Genomic DNA, 26370 nt, shown 5'->3' with positions numbered 1-26370 from the left:
TGAGTTTGCCTTTGCTCTCAAGGCCACTTTATGTCCTTTGAAAGCTTCTAACTGGTTTGAGTAGTGACAGAAGTTTCACTATAAAAAGAATCCCCCCAACATTAAACGAAGCGATAAAAATAGGTTTCCATAGGAAGCAAATGCAACAGCTTAACCTAAACCATTTCCAGCATTATTTTGAAACACTTGCTACCCAAAAATATAGCTTAGTGCAAACAAACAAACCCAGCATAATTTACACATCCACACAATTGTCTGAAATTCCTTCCTAGTGTAGCTCCTTCTCCACCTGCCTCTGCTCAATGTCCTCAATATAGAGAAAACAGATATATGCCTTCCTGTAAATTTTTTCAGACCTCCAAAGGAGAAGCACCATGACAGCTCTAAACATCAAGGAAAAACTGACTGCATACACTGCAGATCTGATTTAGAAACACTAGAAGGTATCTCAGTAAAAAAACACAACATTTTACCAACTTTTAAAAAAGTGGTATCAGATCATCTCAGTTTTAAGTCTGTATTCCCCGTTTCCTCTTTAAAGAGCTTATGCCATGACTGACCAAAGGACCCCACAGAAACACTGTTTCCACACATTTTCTGAGTGTTTTGTTTAAAATCAGTCCATGCACTGTAGTCATTGTGAGGTTGAAGATAATTGATGCAGAATAGCTCCTTTTGGAAAGGACATACATTTAACAAAGGTTTTGTTTTTTTTTTCCTATATGAAAAAATCCATGTCAGTGAAGATACAGTCCATGCAGAGCAGAAAACAGGCAAAAGAGGTGTTAAAACTATAATTATTTTCTCTAAGCAGAAAATTACTATAGTCGAGATTAGTGTTTGGTAAACATGTCCCTTACATGGCTCTTTTTCAGCTTCCTCCTTAATATTAGGAACCAATAACGTATTCAACAAAATGGCTGACAGGTTTAAATATTATTTCTGTTCCTGATGCAAAATACGTAAATATTTTTTTGTTGAGTCCTCATAAACTGGGCCACTATGTGGGTGAAGTAAATGCTTAGCATTCTTCTGCAGAAAACAAATGTATTATTGCTTACAGGTTTTAAAATAGCAATATTACAAATCCAAGAGAAAATAAGATTTGAAAATGCTTATGTATCACAATTAAAGGAGCTCTACCCAAAAATGAAACTTCTTTTAGAAGGGGAGTGGGAAGAAACAAGTATTTTTATTCTTCCTAGTTCCAAAACAAGATGCAACAGTTGTATTAAACAGGATATTATTTATTACGCGGGGATTTTTGTGGAGAGATTCAGAATCCTCCTGCCTATCAAATGCCATGCAATGCTCTGACTCACCAAGTCAAGGCTGAGAATGGTGCAATCCTGACCACCTCCTGCTAAGGGCTCAGCATCATCTATTCCCATTGCCCTCAGCTTAGCACTTCTGCAAAAACTGGGCCTTAAACAATGAAGGCTTTAGGTTTGGGCTTCCTATTTCCTGCGGTGGATCTGTGTAGGTGGCCTTGTTACCAGAAATCCATACTCCTACACAGCAACTTCTGACTGTGTTTCTGCAGAAATGACTATGATGAAAGGAATGAAGTATTTTTAAAATAAAAATCATGTGTTTGTTTCTCCAAACCAGTTGGGGTATCTCCTGCTGGCGGGATTAATTTCTTCACCTCCTGTGTGGCAAAATTAAGAGTGGGGTGGAAAACAAAAGGATTAAGGTGTTCAAGGGCACCGTGGCTTGGGCTGCTGGGCACAGAGAGAGGGGAGAGCCTGTCTGTACTGTCCCCTGCACATCACCAGGAGCTGAGTCACTGGCCCAGCCTGCAGAGCTTCTTTGCTGCTGCATTTCGCAGCCAGGAAAATCCCACATCCTCCCAGTGGGTGTAGGAAACGCAGCTACAGCCTCTGGATGCGTCGCCACGAAAAACAAAGGGGAGGTTGTGGCACAGGCGATGTCTGTGGGCTCAGGGCCATGTCCCAGGACCTTGCTGACAGCATCCCAGGGCACAGGGAGCTGTGAGCAGAGCCCAGAGCCAGCACTGCCTGCCCACAGCCCCGCTGCTTTGCCAGCCTCAATGCTCCAAGGTGTGTGCCTGGCGCTACCTCCCCACATGGGGATCCGCCAGAGCCACCAGGAAATGGCCTCTCCCATCCCACCTCATTCTGTCTCTGCTCTTTGGCTCTTTGGGGATGTCACACCTCGCCCTCACTGGTCTTCCCCAGCCCAGAAGGATGTTTGACTTCAAGCACAAGGGACTTACTCAAGTCTCGACTCTTGCCATGCTGCTGGGCCAGCACAGCCCTGGTGGCTCCGGAGGTGCTGCTCTCACCTCCCACCCATCCGGGCTCACTTCCAGCCGTGTTCCATGATTGCGGAGGTGGGTGCAACCAGCCAAGGCAGCTTCAGTCTCTGAACTTGCCAGTACCAGTTGAATACCGCCAAAGCTGCTTGACAGACGATGGCTGTCAACGCATAGAGCTGGGAAAGCAACTGAAGTCTTTGCTCACAGATCCAAATTGTTTCCTTCCGTGAGTTCCCTGCGGCACTTGCCAAGCTCATGTCGAGGGTGGTGTTATTCTGAGAAGACCACAAGCATCCTGGGTCAGGCAGCCAGTGCCTGGCTCTCCAGTCTAAAGTGGAGTATTGCTCTTGGGAAAGGAAACACAGGGACAGACTGGCATGGGTTTGCCCAGCTGTCTGGGCAATTGCTCCAGACAAAAGCGCTTTTGAGAAGCTGCTCCCGTAAAAGTTGACAAGAAGAGACCTGAGATCCCTAAACGCTGAGGTGGGACTGGGAGAGGTTGTCTTAGGAAAGCAACCAAACAGCCTCAGTCAGTCCTATGCAGCACAAACCTTCCCACCCCAAGTCTCCAACGGCGTATAAGCAACTTGGATCAGAACTTGTCATCGGTGTCCCAGCCAATCCCACAACCCTCATGCAATCCTTCTTCCTTAGTGCCATGCTTCCTTGGAGGCTTTACCCTTTAGCAAACCTGCTGCCCCTGTGCCTCCAGCAGTGTCCTTCCACTCTGTTTAGCCACCTGAACTTCTCCTAGGAAGTTTAAGAAGCAAGACCATTCAGACAATAAAGGGGAGAAAAATTCTCCTGACATCCATTTCCTATCACATTTGTTGCGTGCTCATGTTGACCAAGATAGGAAAGCACAGAGAGGAGAAAACAGGTACATGTCAAGGGAAAAACAAACCAGCCCTTCCTAACTCTGTCTTGGCATGGATTCATTCACTACACCAAGTGCTTTTGGCCTAGCCTGATGGGCAGACTGTAGTCTGCCTTTGTAATCTCTGCCAAAGGAAGAAACAAGGCCCCACAAATATTTTACCATGACTGGGTCACCACCTGGATGGTTTAACACTGCTGTTTAACACTGCTGTTCAACACCAAGGAGGTGTCAGAGGGGTTGGCTCCACCATCGGCCTGGCTCAGGGAAGAGCTGGTTACACCACAGGTTCCCCTTTGACCAGGTTCAGCGTGTCCCTTATCACACAAACTATTTCATAGTGACAGTTTACAGATACATCATGGCCATATGAGACATTTCTTAATATCTACAGCTGCATTCTTAGAGTGAATTTCCTTCTACATGTTGGGGTTAGAATGAATTTATACCAAGGAATCACATGTGAGCTGCTGGTTCATTGTCCAGGAGTTCAAAAGTTTAAGGCGGTTTTTGAACACCACCTGCAAATCTCAAGGTGGCAGGTGACATATAAAATAATTTGGTTTTAAGAGTGAAGCACTGATTCAAACTGAATCTAGGTACTGAATGGAAAACGGAGCCTAGGACAGTAATTTTTTGTGGCATTGTTGCCATCCTGAAACTTTTGCAGTTCAAAAGGTGACATAAGTCTTTGACAAAAATGAAATCATTTCACACTTATTTCAGCAGTTTCCATTGAGAAATTGGCTTGTTCAAGGCACCATCTCTTTTAAAAACATGACATTAGCTTCAGTAGATTTTACTTGATAACATTCACTGAGTTCCTAGCAATTACCACTATTATTATTTGCATACAAGTTGTTTTAGGGACTATCCAAGCAGAACAGTAACAGCCCCATGCCCTAGAAAGCTTTCAACCTCAGCCGAAACAGATAATAAATAAGATGGTGTTGGCCAGAAATCCAAGGACTGTAAACATCCTTCTGACAGTCACTTCTTAGAAAAGCCATCTGAAGATGACTGAGCCTTTGGAAATACCAAAAAAAAAGTGCACTCTTAAATAGGTAACAAGAGGGTGGCAAAGCCTTGGAGCATAGGTTAAGGAGAGGTGGAAGGGAATGTGCCAACAGCAAGTGGGAGATGATCACAAGGCTTGACTTGGATGAACAGGCATGTAATACAGCAAAGGTATCACAGAAACTATTTAAGCAGAGAGGTAGTCTTGGCAAATTAGCTTTTCAGTAGCAGGCAAGGACTATGAGAAAGCCAAGAAGAATCCTGCAATAACAGAGACAAGAAGAAAGTTTAACATTGTGAATAAAATCCTTACGTTACTGAATGCGCGCATCCAAATTTAAGCATTATCTGGAAACAGAACAGTCCTCAACAAAGATGATGCCCAAGTTGCAAGTCTGAGTGAGAAGCAAGACACTGGGCATCAATAAATACCAAGTAAAATCAGCTCTGAGTTGTCCGTGGGTGCCTAATCCATGCTGCAAATTGGCCTTTGCGTTTAGCAGTAGGGAGCTGTCAGCAACCACAGTGCTGCCACTAACACAACACACCACACTTGTGACAACTGTAAAATCCTTTTCTAAGTCTGACACCAAGGGCATGAGTCTCCTTCTCTGCCTTGGGAAGTCCAAGCAGTCTCCAGGAGGGAGCTGGTGAGAAGTGTGGAGAGCAGGAATGGCAAGTTCTGCTTACCCTCAGCCTGACTCCCACTGACGTTTTTCCAGATTTCTTTTAAAGGTTAAAACCTGAATTCTAAAGGAGATTTGAATGAATTTCCACCTTTAGCTGAAGGATAACACAACAGGGGATCTATTTCAAGTCACAAACAATAGGTATACACCAGAAAGCAACAGAGGAAGTTCCTCCAAGGCTTAGAGTAAAAGCTCTGTATCCAAATCCCTGCCAACAGGCAGCTTGGCACAAGGTATAAACCATCCAATTTCAGTCAATCTCTTACAATAATGTTCAAAACATAGAAGCTCTTAACAATTTCTTCTTCAGCAAACTAGATAAGGTGTGTTAATTACAGAGTCACAGAATGGTTTGGATTGGAAGGGACTTTACAGACCATCTCGTTCCACCCCTCCTGACATGGGCAGGACACCTTCCACCAGACCAGGTTGCTCAGAGCCCCATCCAACCTGGCCTTGAACATCTCCAGGGATGGGGAGTCCACAGCTTCTCTGGGTAACCCATTGCAGTCCCTCACCACCATTATAATAAAGGATTTCTTCCTAATTTCTAATCTAAACCTGCCCTCCCTCAATTTAAGATCATTCCCCCTTGTCCTATCACTTCATGCCCTTGTGAAAAGTCCCTCTCCAGCCTTCCATAGCCCCCTTTGTAGTGGAATTTTCACTACAATATGAAAATCATGGTGCTAAAACAAGGCATATCACACCCTCTTATGACTGTTTGGCCTTCTAGTTTTTCTAGTTGTTCTCAATGCTTTTTTAATGAACATTTGCTGATATTTAATGGCTGATAAAACAATGACTTGTAAAACTGTTTATGAATGACCTATTTATTTACATCACATCATAGCACTTGCTGTCAAATGCAACTTCCAGAGCATAACAGAGAACAAAACAGATGAGGAAAACCAGGATCCTGTTGGTACTACACAACTTGCACAACTTAGTCACAGGTGGCTGCTTGTTTTATGTGGCTGTGGAAATGCCTCTGAGGGCTTACTTTTGGCAGATACTGATCTCCCTTACCTTAACCAAAAGATTTTAAGTGGTTCAGAAATGCTTTTGTAAATAGAAACCCTGTGAAACAGTTCCAAGCACCTCCTCTCCGTCCCTATCTCTGAATACTGAGATTTTCCTTGGTACAAAAGCACGGGAAGATGGAGGAAAACAGAGGTGAGTAGTGAGAGAGTAATGCAGAAAATAAGTTTTTAAGAAGAGCAGGCCATGCAGGTGTACAACACAACTCTGCCTGTGGCTCTGCTGTGAATGAGGTTAGACAGCTTTGGAGAGAAAATCCAGATACAGAGCAAAACAGTTTCAACGTGAGCAAAACCTGTCTGCTTCTTCAGAGACATTTCTGTAGCAATGCTGGGTGATGTATCTGGAGGTTTTGTCTTTGCAATGCATGAAATGCACAATTTTGTTTCTACCTTCAAAGAGGACAACTCTTGTTTCAGAGCTCACAGACCTAGGAGAACTCCAAGGTCAGCACAATGTCTCAAGTGTTACTTTAGTCAGTTCAAAGGACCCAAAAATGAAATCCATAAGATTCGGACAGGAATGGCAAAATGTGAAAAATATAATTAAAAATGGGGGAGCTGGGAGTTTTTGAGATTTTGGAACTGACCCTGAGAAGAGCAAGGGTGAAAAACCATAGGATTTCAATAATATACCTCCCACTTGGATAGATCTCATTATGCCATGATTTAATGCCATAAGGTTTATGTAAGTGAATACCATTTCACTTTTGGAACAAAATTGTAGTCTCTAGCAAATCTCTCTCTGAATCCAGAAGAGGCATGATTAATTAATATCCTGTCTTCAAACATAACTCTCTGGAGGCACATAAAATTGTCAGGGAAAGGCAGCACACTTGCAAAGCCCAACTTTCATAATTATGAAGTGCAGCAGCAATAAGCACTTGTTCAAACTTAATCCAGCCTGTTGCTGACTTCCATTATCAGCCTTTAATTACATGACTCTGCAGATTTCCCCACAGGATTCTTGCTATTCAAAGGAAAAGCACCCAATTTATTGATCTTTCTCATTGTTTGCACTACTTTGTAAACCAGGTAAATCCAGCATATGTTCTTGTAAAAAATCCACACTTTTTTGTGTGGTGTACTGATCCAAATCTCCTTGTTAGAGGAGACTGGTGGAGCTTGATCAAATCAGGGGCAGGATTAACTGCTGGGGTAATGAGGGGTAGGTGGAGGACACAGTTTATTTCAGGTTTGGTAACCGAGGAAGCATCTGAAAACCTCATACCATCAAACCCACAGATATCCCCTATCTGTGAAGCCAAAAAATTAACACTGTACTGCCTTATGCTCACACATAGATAAAATAAAAATTAAAAATGCCCTTCCTTCCTGCTCTTTTCAGGGAGTCTGACTCATGATTTGCAGACTTTTGGGGCCTTGCAAAGGCCCTTTTCTCACAGCCACAGCATCCTCAGGTGCGTTGAGCAATTCCACTGTCAGCCTCTAGAAAGGTATTTTGGCAGCAGCACCAGCAAGATGCTCAGGGTTTGTCACCTGGCTGCGTTTGAGGAAGGTGTTTTTGGGACACTGGTGTGGGTGACACCTTCTCTCTTCTGCAGAGAAACATGACAACTTTGTTCCAGAGGTGGGAACTATTAAGAGACTCTCAGTGAAAGTGCTTTAACAATTGAAATATATTTTTCTCTTATTCTCAGAAATTGATTAATTATTGGAAGTGAAGATTAATAACAGTGATAATCACTCTGCTGCCTGACAGAAAAACATGCACCAGTGTGAGCTGCAAACAAAGTGCTGGCTGCAATTCACAACCAGAGCAACACACCCAAAAACCTCTTCTACCCCTCAAAAGCAAACCCCTTACTTTTTTTGTTCAGAATAATTCACTACAAAGCAGGCATAAGGATTTTAGGAAAAATATTCCTTGAGGATGAGGTTTTCTCAGCAGGTTAACTCCTTTCATTTGACATAAGCCCTCAGCTGCACATCTTCTATTTCATGCAAATCTGGGGAATTTTGAAGCCCAACATCACAAACTTGAATCTAGAGGAATCAAGCAAAGTCTATTTAAGCAGTAAAGTATCTGACCTGTAGCTGGAGACTTCTGAGTTTATATCTTGTTGTACTGAAATTCTTTATATATATATATATATATATATATTCAGTGTCATATCATGCATTCCTCTTAGCAACCTTTGCCTTGAACAAGCAAATGTCCCCTGGTTCCTGCAAAGCTTCATCCCAGCAGCATGTGCTTATGATCTGTGTATGTTTTTCACCTTAAATAGACCTTAAAAATCATGTTCCTATCCTAATGCATTGGTCTTTTCTTTGTAATTTAGTTGCTAGGTTATACCTGGTTGGTCAAATACATAGTAAACAAATGTTCCTGTAAGTCTCAGTTCAATTCTGAGTAAGAGAAGCCCCCACAAGCCAACAGATGCACTAATACACAGCGGAACCAGCGGTTAGGTTGAAATTTTTTGATTTTAAGAAGCCTCTTCGCAGACCTGTTTGCTTCCTATACCAAAGAAACGCAGAACTGCAGATACAGCCTCTTCTCTTTAAACCATTGACAGAGGCAAATGGTTTATTCATTATTTTTTTAATCTTGCACAGCGCTCATTTCAATACTGCCATTTGCCATTTTATGGATCAGTCATTTGGAGGCAGAATGCACACTGAAAAGGTAAGACTACAGAATAGTGTCTATTTAGTTTTGGGAAGACTTTAGCTCTTGTTTAAGCTCATGTTCCTGCTCTGCATTTCGAAGGGTGGAATCTGGATCTGCTGAAAAGCAGATCTTTCTAATGGGACTGATGGATCCCCATTTGGTTCATCCATTTTTATTCTTTCTTGTGTTGGTTACCAAGAGGGAGAAAGAAGATCTTGCACTCGTGATTGCTTCTTCTAAATATTGAATTTCTAGGATTTATAGACAGACTTTGCCAAGCATGGCAATTCTTCTTGCATATTTCCGATAGGCAAAGTAGTTCATGGTCTCCTCTAAGTCTTTTTTGTCCTAATCTAACTTTATCCAGATTAAATATTAGACAGTGCTCTGCCTCACGTGCCCTTTCAGCAAACCATTTTCCCCTTCGCTATTCAATCAGAAAAGGATGATGTGTGGGAAACTTCAAGGTTGCACCTAGAGATACAAAACAAAATTAAGGACCCCTTCCTCAAGTGAGTCCAACACTTCTACATATAGACTGAGTCCTATAATAGGCCTCCAAATGTAGTAATTTCAAAGATGCCTTCTGGTAAGAGCTATACCCTCTGCTCTTGGATTACCTCTGAAAAAATAAGTATTCCTAGTTGGAGCTCACTAACTCGAAGAGAAGTCCTAATGGGGATCAGACAGGCTCTAGTTTTCCTGTAAGCTAGCGCTCAGAATTAGGGTCTTTGGGGTGGTGTATTCCTAATAACAATGATAAAATCAAATGTTGTATGGTATTTTCCATGCTTCCTGACTCCTGGTTGATATAAATACGCAGCCAGACTCTGTGCAACATGAAACGGGAGAAATACACAGCCAAAACCCATCTCACGCTCTTCTCTGCCCACACAAGTCCCCTGACTGTGCTGAGCACCTGGGACCTTTATGCCACTGCTTGACATTAGGAATAGACCTGTCCCAAGCCTTTGCACCCTGCTGCAACAGACAGGAGGAAATCTGCTTTGGTTCTGCCGAAGCAAAGCTAAAACAAAGCCAGACAGATGATTTTTTGGCTGCAGATACAGTGAAAGAAAACGGTGAAAAAACCGAGCGCGACCTCAATCCACACTGTGGCTGTGGCCTGCAGCAGTCCCTGCAAATGCTGTGGTGTGCCACGAATTCCCCCTGCTCTGCTGCCCTGGGCACACCGCTGATGTGGTGGATTTATCCGCCTCGGGAAAGAAACCCTGCCAACAAAACCACCCTGCATCATCTCCAGCTGCTTTTGCTCGTTGATTGCCACAGGGCAATTCCACACAGCTTAGAAAGAGCATCCCATGCAATGACAGCCACAGCAAAGGCCAACAGCCACCCTGAATATTTCTGCGTCATGGACTACTCCCTAAAGGGCAAATTTTCCTATTTCTAAAAACAAGAATTCTGCTCTTCTTATTCTAGGTCACTTGTAGAACCACACAGATAACAGATCTCAACAAAATGTCACTAATGATAAAGACTGGGGTTTTTCAAAGTGTGTTTCTGAAGGCAGGCTCTTTATTTAGGTGTCTGAGTGGAGGGGGGGCAATTTTCACACACAGTTTCCAAGACTTGCTTTTGAAAGCACTGGCTTATATTTGGATATACTTGGATATTGTAAAATTAAGCAGGCTGGTCTGGGTGTTGCACCAGAGAAAGGAAAAGTGCAGTGGTCGTTTCAAAAGCTGATTTACTAAACAGGATGGGACCAGCCTCACCACCCTGCGTGCCACAAACACTGCTATTTTCTGCCTCGCTGTGACCACACAGGACTGAGTCACCTAATTCGTAGCTGCCAGTGCAACGTAGACAGCTCGTGGCTGATGGAAACATCAGCCTGGATCTTATCCCAAAGCACGCTCCTCTGCTCCCCGCTCCACAGAAATTTTTGTTGCAGCTGAACAGCTTGCAAATAACACAGTATAAACACATATGACGTGCAAAGGATGACTTTGCAAAATGGGGGGCTTTCGATGGCTGCGCCCTGGACTCTGGAGCTTGGCACCTGAACGGTGCTTCCCCACAATCTCCCCTGTGGTTCAACAGCCATACCCAGGGGAAAATTCCGCAAGTCGCTATTTTCAGCAGCCAGTTGGTAAAATAATTACATTTTATTTGAACCAAATAAAATGTCATTGAGCCATAATCAAAACACTGTTTTGTTTTCAGAGAACACTTGAGCTCAAAGGCTGCTGAGCCCGTCCCTGCCCGTGCTGAGGTGGTGGTGGCCACACTGCGTCTCGACACACAGGGCAAAATAACATAGACTTGTTTCCACTTTTCTCTGTTCTCACCTGAATGACTGGATCAAGGTTAAACAACCGCAGACAGAAGGGAAAAGATCCCCGACCAGGGGTGGAAACGTGAAACACATCAGATGGAGTTCGTTTTTTAATTGCCGTCAGAGGTGCTCAGGGGTTGTGGCCAAGAGGGCAAGAACAGACAGCGCTGTCTGCAGGATGGGAGATTTCTGGTGGTGAAGTCCTCTTGGGGTTTTTTTGGGACAGTTACATATAAGACACCAAAGGAATGGCTCAGAACTACTATCCCCACCTACAGTGTTTCTTTTCCTTTACATTTACGGTAATGATGTTTGGGCAACAGTTTGCTTTTCTCAGTTCCCAGTTACTATTCATTGTGAAACTTGGTAAGATTGGTCATGTTGTAATGTTACTCCATGAGTATGTGGATAAAGACATTTTTCTTCAACAGTTCTTTTCTGTATTCATGAACCTATCCCATTATTTGAGTCATTCCTTAGGGCGTATCACATAGTTGGCATTGCTCTGGCAGAAACCTTCTGCTATCCCTTTCATTTTTATTACTGTATCTATAAAACATATTCAGATGTTTTTTGATACTTTGTCCGACGACTTAAGCACTGAGTTCCACAGTGAATTGGAGAAATTTTCATCATTGTGACCTAGGCATGGTTTGGAGCAATGGGCAGATCTATAAGAACAAATACTAAAGTAAAGTCCACGTAATACAAACTGCAGACCACAAAGATCAAGTTACGAATTGAAATACTCTGAAGTTCTTAGCGGAAATAATTAGTCTGAAATCAAAGTTTCTACCCTAACCCTGACCATGTGTGCACAGGAGAGGGATTCATTTGGTTATGCTACAGAACAGCTTTCCAAACTAAGCGTACAGCAAGTGCTGCTATTTATTTTTCTTCACAAATGTAAAATTCTTATTTTAGGTTATCTAGCCCTTCAATTTAAATGTCAAATTAAATTAATTTCACAATCACTGCTGTTAAGTTACTTTTTTAAATTCAATTCAGAACTTCATGGAATATCTGAGTCCTAGTCTGCTTAATGAAACTTGACCTTCTAAGACAGCAACCAAGTAAAAACACCTCTTATGCCTTTTTCAGTTGCAGGAAATACTAAGGAAATACTACTGACAAAGGCTTCAGGGGGAAAACATTTTCAGTGCACAAAATAGCATTTTAAAGGTAATCTTGAACAAGAACCTTTGGTGTTTTACAACTTTTTCAGTATCTGAGAATTACCTGCTGCCGTAAAACTCTCAGGTGGCTGAATAGTGCTTTGGCAGACAAGTTTGTCTTTGCCTGCAATTAGGGCCAGATCTATAGAACATCTGTCTATGTACTGAGGAGCAAATTTTATCCTCAGAAATTCAAATCTACAAGCATATTTGTGTTAGAATTAAAATTTATTTCTATTCACGTATGGGATTGCAAAATGTAAGGCAAAACAGTAAAGTGACAGCAGATCAGCCTACATTTTTTATACTTCACTTCATTGAAAGAAGTTATCTTTAAATCCTTTATTATGCTGCCCTGTTCTTTTTAAAACACAGCCTTATTGCTGTTCATGTGCTTAATGTTCTTGGTGGTAGATGTAGCATCCAGGTTTGATCATATCTTATTCATCATCTGATGTAAAAGGGTACATTTCTAAGCTAAAGACACCACCTGGGCACCCACAGAAAGGATGTGTGAATGTCCTCATGTTCCCTTTTGCCACAAAGCAGCAGAAGTTTTCACACTGACGTTTGCTGATAGGGAACAGACTGACACCCACGTGTGCCCACATGTGAGCATCCGTGACCACAGACCCCAGTGGGATTTCTGAAGGGGCAGGTTTTGACACATGTAGACAGAGAGTTTCTGGATATTCCCAGGTTTCCTATCACTGAGGAAAGGAGGCATGTGAAGGGCACTGCTGGCACTCTGGTAGAAACTCCAGTACTCATGTTACTGTAGCTGTGATGACCTATACGGGTGTAAGTGAATCCAGTTTTGTAAAGGGAAGCTGCACCTTGCCAGCCTGACTGAAGCTGGGTGAAAGCCTCTCTCAAGTCTTCCCCTACTTCTTTTCAGGCTGAAGAATTATTGCCATTTTTGCAGATTCTGGACTCTCTGCATCTTGATTATGACAACAAACTCCCCAGAACAAAGTGCACTAGTCCTTTCTTGTGTGTGACAAAACTTATACACAACTCTTGCTGCCCTAGGAGTAGTCTTCTTTTTAGAAAGAGGTTTGATGTTTTCATCCTAGGTTTGATGTTTTCTTTTTATCCATTTTCTGTAATTTAACTAGAGACGATGTTATCAGTGTCAGCCTAATTGTACTGAACCTCACAAAGGTCTTGCCCTTGATGATATTGAGGCAAAAGCTTCCACAGCTTTTGTGTCTCATAAAAAACCTGGTGTGACATCTCATAGACTTAGAATACACCAAAGGTATGAAACACATATATATTATTTTCTCTCTGTGATATACTCAGCTTCAAATTCAGTTATGGATGAGGGATTTTCATTTTCCTCCACATGAATATGAATACTCTCAGTACACTAGGAACAGTATCTGTTATATGCTAGGAAGAACAGAAAATTCCCCCAAACAAAGCAGACTAGTTAAATCATACGAGATTATTTCTAAATAAATAATAAATAAATTATGTCTACCACTTTTGCTGCCTTATTAGTAAATGTGGTTGATAAGTACATCAAAAGTAGCTCTAAAGCGTGTAGATTGTGAAAATTTAGTTAATCATGGAATCACAGAATGCTTTGGGTTGGAAGGGACCTTACAGACCATCTAGTTTCAACCCCCCAGCCACAGACAGGGATACCTTCCACTAGACCAGGTTGCTCAGAGCCCCATCCAACCTGGTCTTGGAACACTTCTACAGATGGAGAGTCCACAACCTCTCTGGGTAACCCGTGCCAGTGCCTCACCACCCTCATAGTAAAGAATTTCTTCCTGATATCCAATCTAAACCTACCATCCTGCAGCTTGAGGCCATTCCCCCTTCTTCTATCACTCCAAGCCTTGTGAAAAGTCCCTACCCTAAAAGTCTCTTGGAGCCCTTTTAGGTACTGGAAGGTGCTCTAAGGTCTCCCCAGAGCCTTCTCTTCTCCAGGCTGAACAGCCCCAACTCTCTCAGCCTGTTTTCATAGGAGAGGTGCTCCAGCCCTGCGATCGACTTAGTGGCTCTGCTCTGGACTCGCTCCAGAGGCAGTTTGGTTGGCAATCCTAACAGAGTCTATGTGGGGAAACTGTCAACACATACAGTTTATGTGCAGTTGCAGATCTTGGTACAGCGCTGCTCCATTGTGCCTGTGCCAACACGGGAAGCGTGCCCTGTCAGCAGCAGTGCTTCTGGCCACACTCAGCACTAATCCCTCTGCATGTTGCCCCTTCCCACCACCACCACGAGTATTAATTAAAAGTGATTCATGAAAAAGCTTTCACCATGCAGCAGTTTGATTTCTACTCCAGATGGCCCTCAGCGAGGGAGCCAAAGAGCTGGGCCATTTGACCTCATGTGCCCTTTTTTTAACTCACAGCAAGCACGTCAGCACTGCCATAAACATCACACCTCCTGTGATAGGGCTGCCTGGCAGGATCCACTGACTTTTGTCACCCTCTTAATCACACTTCCTCCCGAAATGTCCCGGTGCTGCACTGACCTGTTGGAGCCAGGGTTAGCAGCCAAGACATGGGGGGGCTTGGGAAGGAGGCATGTGCCACTTCTCAGATCCTTTTCTCTCTCCTGGGTGGCAAGGCTTGGTTACTTCAAGTCCTTCTTGCAGTAATTTTGAAAAAAGCCTGTTAGGGAAATGGAAAATAAAGAGTATTTCAGTACCCTTTATTCAGTACTGCACCTACATTTTTTATTTATATCCATTGCAATTTGTTGCGAGTTTGAGAAACTTCCCTTATCCCCACAGACCAGTCCCCAAGACATGCCCAGTCCCCTCAGTGTCTCCAGAGTGCTCCTGCAGCTGATGCACACAGCTCAACTTCCACCAAAGCTGTTCTGTGGTCTCCCTCTTTGGGGATCATGTGATAACACAAAAGTAGACAGATGAACAATGTACATTTTCACCCAGATTACAAAACACTCATTCCACTCACCATATGGAGATGGAAACACAGATAGGCCAAGGCAACTGCAAGGCTGGATCCAGCCTGAGGGGACTAAGAACCATCCCCAGCACCCACCTGGGGTAGCACTGGCAGCCTGTGGCACCAGGCATTACTCCTGCACCCTGAGAAATGTACATCAAGTATCACTGTCCCTCAGGTTTGATGTCTTCTTTTTATCCATTTTCTGTAATTTAATTAGAGATGATGTTATCAGTGTCAGCCTAATTGTACTGAATTACCTCACAAAGATCTTGCCCTTGATGATACTGAGGCGTGTCTCATAAAAAAACCCACACTGCCTTACATTGGTTTTAAGCGTGTTGTATTTTTATCACATTTCTTGTTATCTTTTATTATATATTTACTTCAATTTACTGAAATTTTCTATAGTCCGAAATATGTTTCAAATGCTTCGTGAAAGAATCAAAATTAACCTTCTAATTTACCAACAAACTAATCTCCCAGAATGAATCAGTAAAACCTCCAAGCCATTTTCAAGTAAAGTGATACCACATTGCCAGAATGACAAGCACAGCATTGCCTCACAGATGATAAACCAGAACTGAATTTGAGAAACCTCACATAGACTTTCTACAGTGAATCATCTTTTTTTTTTTATTGTTTTTAGGTGGGGGTTGAAGAAAGGGTGATTCATCCCACTCTGAAATTGTTTTCTGTTTCAATACAATACAACTTTGTTTTCTGCTACACCTTTTGAGCAATATTGGAAGAGCAGAATAACAATTAAATCAGTCCCAGCAGAAGAGAAAAACAAGTCTGGGGACAGGAAGAGGCATTTTCCGTCTGAGATTTAGGAAGGAGTGGAGAAGCAACGAGGCAGAGCTTAAGAGAAAAAAAAAAAAAGCCTCTGTCAAGGCAAACAAAATTAATCTGTTTAAAACGGAAACAAAGATTCTGAAGCCAGGGAGAGAAATGGTCACTATTGAGAGAAAAAGAAGATACTGGGAGTCATGGGCTTTCCAGTGAGGCCCTGGGAGCTGTTTCTTTGCCCTCATGGGAGCAGAGTGATGAGGACATGCCAGTTTTGCAGCAGCACTGGCAGGTTGGTGATGTCAGAGATGCTCCGGAGCAGCGGGAGGAAGCAGTGGATGAGGATGCAGTGATACCATCGAGTGGATGAGGATGCAGTGATACCATTGAGTGGATGAGGATGCAGTGATACCATCGAGGCAGCGCAGAATGCTCTGGGAGCACCAGGCACTGACACGCTCACAGGGCAGAAGTAAAAGATGAAACAGTTGCCAAAATAGCAAGTGGCTAAAATAGCAAGTAATAAGAAGGATAAGTCAGGTTTGGGAATGCATCTCTTGCCCAAAATGAGGATGTCTGGCTTTGAGACTTCTAGCAAGGAAGCTGAAACAAACCCACAAGCTTTCTTGCTCAGACAGCCAGAGTGACTGTGGGTAGCCACTAGCTGTGACTAATGTCACAGAGATTCTTACCAGTGCTGAGCCCATGCAGGTCCTGCATCTTGCAGTAGGAGGTACATAGTAGGCACTGAAGTCAGTCACTCATGTACCTCTTGCCTATAAATTTAGGAGAAAAATATTGCCCGCACATTTAATTCTCAGAGCCTTGGGTAAACTGATGTACTTGGTGAAGTCATCCCAGGAAAACTGTTTGCCAGGAAGGATTTGAAGGAGGAGAAGAGGATGGCTTGGCATCTCTATTGCAGCAGCTGTTCCCAAAGGTGCTGCAGATGTTGTTGCCTCCTGCAGAAGGAGCAGCTGTCTCCCACAAATGTGCTCTTGGGATGTGGTGGTGTTCCTCCAGGCATGAAGGATGTTGGACTCAACCCCTCTAGTATCACCCTCTCTTCTCCAAGACACCCACCATAACCACATCTGCACCCCTTTTTAACTGTGGTTTGAGGTAACCTGAGCATTAGAGGTCCTTTATCAGCCTCAGAATACTGAGTGTTGTTTTCTCTCAACTGGTGAGACATAAGAGACATGATCTCAGCTACACGGCACCCCAGCATAACTCCTCCTCCCATAACTCAGAAAAGGACATTTCCTTCTTGGTGCACGGGTGAAAGATGCCAGAGTGCCCCAGTGCTGCCAGTGTCACAGAAAGAGAGCAAAAAGTAAGAAGGAAAAGAGTCCTCCTCACACAAGTGAAAGCAGAGGAAATTCAGGGCGATGGGGGCAAGAACATCTGAAGCCTCTAGCGTAAACGACTGTCCTTAGCTCCTGGCTGCCCTCACAGGCAGTTGTGTGGCATATAAATGACAACATTAGTGAGGAACGAGACACTAATCAGGTTGAAGTTTCAGGCTATTTGCTTCCCTCCTAGATAATGGTCTATCAAAATAAAACCCACCCCACCCCACTTTCAAAACACACAGCACAAAGGTGGGGTAAGCCAAAGGCATTCCCTCCCTGCTGGTTCTCAACCAAATGTTATTACTGATCCTTATTTAAAAAAGAGCAGTTAGGCACAGAACAATGTCTATCAGATCCACCCCAAAGAAAATCTTGGTTGCTGTCCAAATAGAGCATCAAATACTTTTGCCTAAGGCACAGAGGGGCTGTTCCTGCCATCCATACATATTTTAGACGCACGATGGGGAACATAGCTACTGAAATGGTCCTGCTGCTGCCTTTCCTGTGCATGGATACTCAGGCATTTCTCATGGCTTACCTGGAGGGGAGCAGACTGCATTGCATGAGGGTTTGGATGACAGCCAGGCTGGTGTGGATTCCCATGAGGGAAGCTCTGCCATGCTGAGCGTGACACTACATGCACCTTGAAGCTCCCAGGTGTGGGGGATTAAGGGCAGCTTCCCTGTGCACCAACTTTTTTTTTTTCTAAAAGGCAACTGAGCTTACTCTGCATTGCCATATATTCTCTAAAGCAGCAAAGAAACAAAAAAGACATTTTATTTTTAAAAATTGATTTAAATTATTCTAAATTTACTTAGATTTCTAAAGCAAATAAAGGGTTTTTACATGCACAAGGCTGTTTGTCGTGGAAAGCAGTCTCCAAAAGGAAACCCACTCATTATCATTATAGTTCAAGCTAAGTTAGAGAATGGCAACCTCCTGGTGACTTCTCTTGGCTGCCAGGTAAATCCACTACACCCTTCCCCTGAGTCTCACATCTCCCTAAACCTCAGCAGAATGGACTACACACGTATTTTATCTTTTGTAAAAAGACTGCATGGATTTTGAATTGAAAGCCTTCAAGGTATTTCGTGATTTAGAAATAATATGGTAGTTTATGTTTTGCGTGACTTCCTACTGTATCCTCTTGATAAAATGAAGGCCGTACACCTCCACAATTTTCCATTTGCACGGAATTCCACCAGTTTAATCAAAGTGAAACATAAGGTACTGTTATGGTCCTTGTACCTTCAGATTTCCTTACTGATAACCCACATATAATCCGTTAACCCATTGCATCATTCAGAAGAATAAACAACCTGGGCTCAGCATACAGGAAGCTGAACAAAAAGGAAATAGAAAATATTAGTTTTCATATATATATTTTCACCTCTCCACAGTTCAGACTGAAGTATTTTCACAGATCAAGGCTGTCCTTCAGATGAGCCTGTTAAGTTCCCTATGGAAACAAAAAGCATTTCCTATTTTTAAGTCTGAGTCTTTTTCATTTAAACCACTGTTTAGTCACTCCCACCGGACTAAAGGATGGATCCACTGGTTAATAAGGGTAGCAAAAGTCAGACTTACTTTCCATTCTCTGGCATCATCTACACGGCAATATTAAAGGTTAGGTGTTTGTGTAGTGCCAAAGATCAGCACCTCAGCCACACATGTTCAAACATATTCACAATGGAAGTGGCAAGGGACAATACACCCATTTACTTGGGGATATAGACTACAAAATCCAGATTTTTTACTTCTAATAAGGAAGTCTTTCCACAGTTTGAGTAAAAGAAAGGTGTTTAATACCTCTGCTCAGATGCAGAAGTGGAAACACTTACAGACACATAGCTTAGAACTTCAGGTACAGAACCAAACACCCACCTCTTTCTAGGTACGTCATAGGACAAGAACTCAGTGAACTCCTTCCCAAGAGGAGATGCAAATAATTATTAGTGAGCAACAGATTAGCAATCAGAAATCATAGACTTTGTCCCTGCCAGAAAAGAATTAATGTGGTTTACTGAAACCAGAGGATCCACAATCAAACCAGTTTAATCACTGTGGGTGTACTGGCTCCAGCTGGGATGGAGTTCACTTTGTTCACAGCAGTGCCTATGATGCTGTAATTTGGATTTGTGACTAAAAGGTGCAGAAAACACACCAGTCCTTTGTCTATGGCTGAATAGTTCTTGCACAGCATCAAGGCTTTCTTCAAAAGGCTGATCTGCTGCTCACACTATTTTGTTCATAGTATTAAAGATTTAACTTTTTCAGTCAGTCCTGTAAAACTTTAGTGGGTTTGAGTCATATTATTTGGTCCCTAAGTTATCTCAGGGGCTGCTCATGAAACCAGTCACTGATTTTTGAAGTTACTGCAATAAAAGAACGTAACAGATAGACTTGCTCTGAAATTCTTTTAAAGATTACCTGTCAGTAAATCAATACAGGCAGAAGATTATTTCTGTGGGCATTTTGGTGGATATAGCAGAATTCCTTGACATAAAGTGCACAGTAAGCTAAACACTGAGCCAGTGAAGCTGCTGGGAAGGTCAGGAATAGAAGTGTGGTCCCTGGGGGTGTTTGTAGGCTGAGCGTTGCTCAGCACCACATCCAGCCCCACACCCTGCTGGGCAGGACCTGGCTGCCCAATGTCCTCTGTGGGCACACACTTATGCCTGGGCAGGCTGGCTTGATTTGACCTTGATTACATAGGTTTTTTCCTAAGAAAGCCCAAGAGGATCTCACATTGCCAGAAGGGAAGGTCCTCTGTGCAGTAGGTACTTTTCCCTCTGCTTTCCATACCGCGTAAGGAAGTAAGCACTTGTACTTTGAACACCTCCCCTTTTCTGATAAAATGGTTTTCCTCACCTCTGAGATACTTGCCACTCTCACACGATGCTAAATGGAAACACTGTCATCTGCAAACAAAACTAGAACACACAGACAATGAAATATTGCTCACCACAGCACTGGAGATATTTTTAAAGCTGCTATTCTGCTATTTCACTGTAACTCTGGTGTAAGTCAGATACATAAGGAGGGGAGATATGGCAAGGAAACAAGGAAGCAGCTTAACTCAGAGGTGCAGGAAGTTTTCATCTTCTGTCTCTCAGCAGAGTACCTACATGATTCCTTTTTACATGATTATTTTCTGGGGCTAAGTGTACTTAGCATTGCTGACACTATTCACGAGTCCACTAGAGAGCAGCTATGCCTCACATTTACTGAGGTCCTTTTTTTAATTAGTTTCTCTGACATTTATTGCACTTAAAACAAATGACTAATCAGCCCTGGAAAGCTTTCTCAGTACTAGACTGAGAAGTGATGGAGGTGTGGATTGAGGCTGATCTGATTCATACCAGTGCATGAATGCTTGCTCTAGGCACTGAGCCGCTCTTATTTGTGCACGGTGTCCTTCACAATGAAATCTTGGCTGGTATTAAAAGAAAAGTAAATTAACTCCTTGAAGGTTCAGGTTCTCTTGAACCCTTTCAGTAAGGAATATACACATTTTCTAGAGGAAGTCCAGAGCAAGAGGCAGCCAAAGGGACTGTCTTTCCTATCAATGGATAAAACAGGAACCAAAAAATAGCTAAATATGGTTGGTTTACCCCATTTTCACAAGGTGCTAAAAAAAGTGCTGTGTAGGTCTAAAGAACTAGTAAGGCACAGCAGTCCACATGAACCCATATTAGGCCATTTTCCACTAACTTATAGAAGATTTTAAATAACACTGAAGAATGAATTACCCTAATGAGAAGACAATGTATTGTATGAAATATACAATTTAATTGAGACAAGACAATTTAATGCATAAAATACTGGCTTCTCCTGACCATCCTCTTAACCTTATAAAAAAGCTAAAGCTGTCTTTCTTTAACATCATGGAACGGGTTAAACATAAAGATACAGTTTAAATTCCAACAGCTTCACTATGTATCTTTCTGTCAGATAAAAAGATAAAGCATGAAACATTTTGCCACTTCTAATTATTTATCTGTTTTGGCAGAAACTGGACGAAACCACTAAAATCACTCAGGATCTAATGAAGAATAGAGCTGAAAGGGAAAATCTGAGCAGGTCAATCCTTAAAAGCATTGAGCCAGGTCTTGCAATAAAGAAGAAAACAAGGTGGCTCAGAGAATGAGTAAGGAGAGTTTCCATGGCATGTGATTGTGTCAGACGGTAAAACTGTTTAACCTCTGCTCAATTTAAAAGATAATTTAAAGTGAAGTAAATGGTGACATTTCTCAATGTGGTCAATGCAGAAGTGCAGAGGGCAATGGCAAGAAGAGAGCTAAGAAAAAATCTAGAGGGTCTATTGCCTCTTTGCCTGTATTTTTCACAGCACCCTTCAAAATAATGTTCCTGTTTAACCTTTCCCTGCAGATCTGCCACAGACAGCGATTTCAAAGCGCATCAGCCTCCTTTGATCTCCCAGTATTGTTTTGGAAATTACAGCTTTGTCTCCTTTTTCCTTCAGGCCGTTTCTGACATTCTCGTGAGTTTTCCTGTTCTCAGGTTTAATGTTTCCATTTCCCTTCACGTTTTTGCCCTTTGTGCAGCGGTATCAAGTAGAATTACTTGGCAGCCTTCAGAGTGCCATCAGTCCTGTGACTTTTCAGCTGGGCCCTCCGCATCGGGGAGGAGGGGGGTCCAACCTGCAGAAGGGGAGATTTAAGGAGCTGCTTTTGATCCCCAGCATCTGGAACAGAACTATCCTGGGAGGGAGAGGAGGTGCCCAGGGCAAAGGTGTTAACACTTGTGGTTCACTGCCTGTCCCTGGCCAGCGAAGGGCAGGTGAGTGAGGAGGACAATAAGCTGGGAAAAACAAGTAGAAATGCAGCGGATAAGAAACCACCTAAAAATGCCCAAAAGGGATTTGAAGAACGGCAGGCTTAGCTACAAAGAGAAAAAAAGGCACTGATAGAGTCTTCCCAGGGGCAACAACAAAGTAGTTGTGCAATCCCTATGATAATCAGAACAGGAGGATAGGGAGGGGGAATTGAGCTATATGGCAAAGAACGCTGAATCTTATGATATTGCTTCTGGGTAAATTCTGGATGCTATTATTAAAGAAAGCTCATCCTTGTTTATCTGCATATCTCAGGACATGGGAAAGATGATTTTCAAAAGCCTCCGTTGTTCTGGACTAGAAGATCTTCAGTGCCTCTTTGTTTGTCTCTTGGTTTCCCACAGGTTAGTTCAGAGAAACAGCACTGTCTGCTCCGGGAACAGGTATCAACTTTTAAGTCTGCAAGAAAAATGTCCTTGCCCAAAAGAGTAGTTTTAGAGACCAATTTTACTATTGTCTTGTATATTCACCTACAGATGCAGTCATGTGTTTACTGCCTCAGGTTTCTGAAAAGAAAACACAAGCAGGACAAGACAACTTAATTTTACAGTCAAAGGTATAACGTTAGAGTAACACTTTTAATTATTTTATTTTTTTTTCCTTGAAAAGGAACAACTCTCCTGGGAGGACTAATGAGATAGTAGCAAGGAATTAAAAGCTATGGTCTTCTATTGATGTTTCAATATGGAAATTACTGAAAATTATTAAGATGAATCTTGCAGTCATCCATCTGAAATAACTGTCAGTGGGTGATCACACTTTCAATCTTTGCTCACAAAGAAGTCTCTGACTAATGTTTTCAGACAGATTTTTGTACTCCCACAAATACAGTCAGTCATTATTTTCACACAAATAGTCATTTCATTTATATTTCAGCAAGAAATTTTGTATTTTGAATTTCCTTTTTCTTCGCCTTCATTTTCTGTACAGAGGTCTTTGCTCATTTTTAATACATTTCCATAGGTTCACTAACAGGGAAGGGTGTATATTCTTCTGGGAACTTGCCTGCCAGAGGCAAAACTGTTGTTGGGGAAAACTCAGAAGTCTGGGCAGTCACTGTAGTCACTGCTCCCGACAGTGAAGGGAACAGGATTTGCCAGTTTAGAGGCTCAGGTATCCTGTATTGCCACAGCTCAGCTTTCTGGGCAGTTACAGCACAGGAGACACTCACCAGAGCAGAAGGGAGAAGAGTGAGGGAAGGAATGAAGGCTAGAAGAGGTGGGTCCATGGCTCTCCTGGCTCCAGTTGAGTGATGGAGACATGGATGTGTTTCCACATACATGACATAGCGAAGCCAACTTACTCTCCCCTCCTTCCAAATCCAGCTGTGCAGACCTGCCAAATCCCCTGCATCATCAGCAGCACATTCCACCCTCATGGTGGTGTTGCTTGACAGCTGGACTAGATGATCATGAAGGTCTCTTCCAAACTTGATGATTATGTGAATCAATTCACTGAAAGTGGCATAAAACTCAATTATGAAAGAAAAAAAGCACACAATTGATCAATTATGTTTTTGTGGGATTCCACCTGCTTCTGCTGCAGTTCTTTGTCCTACCTTTAGATTCTTTAGTCATGGATTTACCTTACATGTAAACTTATTTATTTAGACCACCCAAAAGACCACAGATATTGCTGGTTACCTTAAATGGTACTGGTATCGTGGTTTATTCTAAATTACCTTACTTAGCTAGTTGGTTTTTTTTAAATCAAATTCTCACTTGGAATATTTTCATTTTATAATGTCTATGTCATTTCCCACAGTTAGCTACTCTTTGTCTCCACACTTGAAAAATGCTTTCCTCTCACATCTGGCTCTCTGTATTTAATTTTAATTTCCTTCTTAGACCTTCAGCGTAACCAAGAGTATCTTGATTAGTCTCGCTCTTTGAGGTCAAAACATGCTCACAGTGCATCTTTAAACTATTTCCATTACTGTTTCCACTGAATGCAAGGAAAATATGTTGACTTCATTAAAAAAAAAATAAAATTAAACCAGAGATAATTTTCATAAATTAGATGTACAGATTTCACAGCTCAGAAACAAGGATGTCAAACGTGTCCAGCCTATACAGCCACCTACACAGAAACCACAAGGTTTCAACGACAAGTCACTGAAACCATACATTTTTATCCAAGACTACCTTTACCAAACGGGTGCTGCTGCTTCAGAGTGATGACTGATCGCACAATAGTTTTTCCAAGGTTCGCTTAAGGTGCTGACCTGTGAAGAAAAACGAAACTCATTATGCAAACAACTGTGCTCTAGAGCTTCTCAAATCTGTATGTGTGTGCACGAAACAGATAAATCTGTATGCACAGGCACATGCATCCATATCTGTTATATATGGCTAGTTATAGACAAAGACCGGAACAGAGACATCTGAAAAAACAAAAGTCATAAAGAAAAGCTGTTTTTCCAAAGATACTCAAGTTTTATCTGTTAAGGATAGCATGAGCTAGTCACCTCAGCACTCTCTAACCTGCTCTAAACAATTAAACAGAAGATGTATTTAAGTGTAAAGTCATAACGAAGGGCATTACATTCTCAAAGTAATTCCTATATAAGAAACAGAACAGTTAGTATTTAAGAGAATTCTGTACTGCTATAGTTACTTCCACATCAAGAGATTTTATCGACATAACTGCCTGAAAAGTAACAACAAATCCTGCTCGAGCAATACTATTATACCTGCCAGAGTCTTAAATGTAGACCAGGTTGCAGAGTCAAGATTTCCCTAAATCCTCTCCCATAAAACCATTCTTCCAGAAACTGCACTTCAGCCACAGCTGAAGGGCTGGATGCTGTCTGCACCGGCACCAAACTGCTGTTCCTGGAACGATGCTGCAGAGTGATAGCCCCCTCAGCCTGGCGTGCTAAGGAGGTACTCGCTGCGTAGGCGATCACAGTTTTGTTCGTAGTAAAGCCAGCAGAAGAGCAGTTTCTGACTTCCAGCAGCTCGCTGCCGTTTGCAAATGGGTCAGTTGTGCTAAGGAGAAAGTAGGGGTCGTGGGGAAACGATTGCAATCAAAACAAAGGTAAACACAAAAAACAAGCTCTCAAGGCCTTTGCAAGAGGGATTTTTAACCTTCAGACCCAAGGTCCTGTGACACAGGCTTCTCGGGCTGCACTGAACTGTGACACAGAGGAGCGGTGGTTGGAAGTAGAAGGTTCATTAAATGCCTTTGCTGATGAAGAAAGCACTTCCATTACTACATCCTGCGAACTGCAGGGGTGGCTTCTGCCTCAAGCCTTCCCCTGAGTTGCGCAGCAGGACACCAAATCCTGTTCTCTGCTGCAGGAGCTGAAGTCCAAGCACCGTCTGACGGCTGACCCAGTAGTTTGCAGCACAGTGGTGGAGCACAGGAGAAACTGAGGAGTTGGTCTGCAAGCAGGTACTTGGAGTCACTCCAAGGGGACACACACTGTATTCTCCAGTGCAATCTCACACTGCTCCTCTGCCCCCACTACTTCTTGCTGTGCCAGAGGTGCCCCAGCACTGCATGAGATGACGCTGTCCCTGGGCCTGGGAACACACAAAAGAAAGGGCAGGAGAACAATGTGAATGAGCTTATAGGACTTGGAACCAACTTTATCATTAAAAACATAATTCTAATAGAAACTGTGTACAAACAGTAAACACATACACATGAATGAAACATGAATCTGTAAACATGAATCTGTAAACCAGAAAGTTAAACTATTTAGAAATAAAAGTGGTATTCAGTCATCTGCTTCTACCAATAATAAAGATAATAAAAAGGAGAAAACTGCATTTTAACTTCAAGTTAACTTTATGCAGAACATATTAGTAAGGAAGGTAAAACCAGGGCTGATTTGCTGGATAGGAGGGCAAAGGGGCCATAGCCCCTCACTGGCTGTGCCCTGTGTTTTGCTCTAGACTATATAAGAGAGAACAGCAGTACTGCTGCAGAGAGCCCACACCAGCACAGCAGCCTCACCAAACCCTGGGAGTGAATTCCAAAAGAACCTTTAATTTTGTTATGAAAACACAAGCTGTAGTCTCACACTGATCACCACACAGGACAGGCCAAGATATAGGGAGGCCCAGCTGCCAGTGGAATACCTATGGAGCACATTCCCATATCCTGCAGCAGACTGTGTATCAGACATGACCATCTTGAGCTGATAATGGTTTGGAGGTGATTTGTTTGGTACTACTGAATTTGTAGCACGGAAGTAACTTCTGACTTTTGTTCCTTCTGTTCATGAACATTAGCAAATGAAAAAAACCCCAACATTTTGCCTTGTGCCATTTTGCATCCTGTCCAACATCTGTGTGTATCTCTTGATTTTTCTTTCTCAACATTTTGGATGAACACAACACAAACTGTAGCTTCAGCACTAGCACCTCCCTGCTTTTCACACCATGGAGTCGTTGGGAAATGTGT

The sequence above is a fragment of the Lepidothrix coronata genome, unplaced genomic scaffold (genome assembly GCF_001604755.1).
Source record: "Lepidothrix coronata isolate B3197 unplaced genomic scaffold, Lepidothrix_coronata-1.0 Scaffold116, whole genome shotgun sequence".
Taxonomy (NCBI): domain Eukaryota; kingdom Metazoa; phylum Chordata; class Aves; order Passeriformes; family Pipridae; genus Lepidothrix; species Lepidothrix coronata.
This window is presented reverse-complemented; position numbering follows the sequence as displayed.